This window comes from Podarcis liolepis (genome assembly GCF_965112155.1).
Source record: "Podarcis liolepis genome assembly, contig: HAP1_SCAFFOLD_78, whole genome shotgun sequence".
Classification (NCBI taxonomy): Eukaryota; Metazoa; Chordata; class Lepidosauria; order Squamata; family Lacertidae; genus Podarcis; species Podarcis liolepis.
This window is the reverse complement of record NW_028148822.1, coordinates 12,501-14,848: the sequence shown is the minus strand read 5'-3', so window position 1 is coordinate 14,848 and position 2,348 is coordinate 12,501.

Below are 2,348 nucleotides of genomic sequence, written 5' to 3'. Positions count from 1 at the left end.
TCCACCCTCATGGGCCTGCCAGGATTCACGTGTAGCAGCTGTTCTTCGGACGCGAAGAGACTCTTAAGTCTCCTGAAGGACTGCTCCGCTTGGTCCGTCCAGGTGAACTTCTTCTTCTTGGAGCTGAGAGTGTCCGTGATAGCTGCCGTCTCCTTGGCGAAACCCTTGATGAACTTGCGGTAAAAGTTGGCGAAGCCGACGAACCTCTGGACCTCTTTCCGATTTCGCGGGCTCTTCCAGTCCAACACCGCGCGGACCTTGGCACTGTCCATGGCTAGTCCCCTGTCGGACAGCCTATAGCCCAGAAAATCCACCTCCGTCACGTCGAATTGGCACTTCTCCAACTTGGCGTAGAGCCTGTGCTCCCGTAGCCTCTGCAGGACCTCCTTCACGTCGCTCTCGTGAGCCTCCGGCGATTCTGAGAAGATCAGAATGTCGTCGAGGAAACATACGCACTTCTTGTAGAGGAGTCCCGCCAGCACATGATGCATAAAAGCTTGGAAAAAGTGGGAGCCATTTTGGAGACCAAACGGCATAACTCTGTATTCGTAGGTGCCCAACGGCGTGAACATGGCCGTCTTCCACTCATCACCCTCTCGCACACGTATGAGATTGTAAGCTCCACGGAGATCCAACTTGGTGAAGATCTTCCCTTTCCGCACCGTCGCGAGCAGGTCGTCGATCTTGGGCATGGGAAAGGCCGCGGGCTTTGTTTTTGAGTTTATGAATCTGAAGTCTACGATGAGCCTCTTTTGGGGCGTGTCCTTCTTCTTCACAAAAAACACAGGACTGCCCCCTACAGCCTTCGATTCTCGGATGAATCCCCGCTGCAGATTGTGGTCTATGAATTCCCGGAGCTCCTGCAGCTCCTCCTCGGACATGGAATACAGCTTCACAGGCGGCAGCGTTGTCCCTGGCAAGAGGTCAATAGCGCAATCGTAGGGCCGGTGAGGTGGCAATTGGTCAGCCTCCTTTTCGCAGAAAACCTCCAAAAACCCCTTGTACTTGAGGGGTACTGCTTGCGCCATGCTGAGACGTAGCTGCTGCCCCTCCTCTTGGCCCTCCTCCTCCTGACCGGTCTGGATGCAATGCTGCGCGCAATAGGACGAGCCGAAGGTGAGCTGCCGCTGGTACCACGCCATGGTCGGGCTGTGCCTATCCAGCCAACTCATGCCTAACACTATAGGCGTGTCTGACAGGCGGGTGACGTTGAAACTGATGACTTCTCGGTGATTGCCAATCTGCATCACCATGGGCGGCGTCTGTTGTACCACTTGCCCCCCCAGCAGTTTCCTGCCATCCACTGTGACGACGTTCAATGGCAGCGTGGCTGGCAGAAGCTCTATGCGATGCTGCTTGACGAACTGCACCCCCACGAAGTCTGCGTTGCTCCCACTGTCAATTGTGATGGGGACCTCCAGGGTGCGTCCATTAGGTAGCTGGAGGGTTGCAGTGAGCTGCACTACAGGTTTGGGTGGCAGGGGGTCTGTAGGCTGCAAAAGCGCTGGGGACTGCTCTACTGACTTGCCTGGCTGTGCCCCAACATTGCTGATTCCAGCCAGGCATTGTCGTTTCCCTGAAACAGCTCTTCATGCTGTGCTGCTGCATTTACTGTTGCCAAGGCTGCAGTGTGCTGCCGGAGCCTCTGGGGACACTCTTTCGCCATGTGCGTTGCACAGTCACAGATGTAACACTTCCTGTTCCCTCTAGGAGGCTTCTTCTTGACTGTTCCGGACGCTGGGGCTCCGGCCACTGACTGAGCCTTAGCACTCCCCAGTTCCATAGGCTCCTCCCCTGGCTGCAGCTGAGGGGAGAGACGCTGACGTCCGGGATCTCTGGGAAACAAAGGAGGCACTCTAGACGGTGCGTGAAGCTGGCTACCCCCCTCATTGCGCCAAGGGCGTTCTTCCTGGCGCACTCCAATGGCAAGCGCTCGCTGCACCACGTCTGCCAGGGTTTTAGGTCTGTCCCCCCTAGCCAGCTCGTCCTTCACAGGGCCAGATAACCCCTCCCAAAATAAGTCTCTGACAGCCAAAGAATCCTCCCAGCGCAGCACATTCAGCAAGGCGAAGAAGCGAGCATGATACTGACGTACGGAAGCCTTGCCTTGCCTTAAACCATGGATCTGATGGCGTGCCACATCCACATCCACACTAGACTGGAAGCAAGCGTCCATGCATTTGATAAATTCATCAGAGTCCCTTCGAGCAGGACAATCCTCACGCCACAGATTGCGCAACCAAGCCCTCGCTTCCCCATGCAAGTGGGACACAATGAACCCCACTTTCTCTTCCTCATCTTTAAAGTCGTCGCGAAGCAAGTGCAACGCATATTCTACGTCTGCTTTA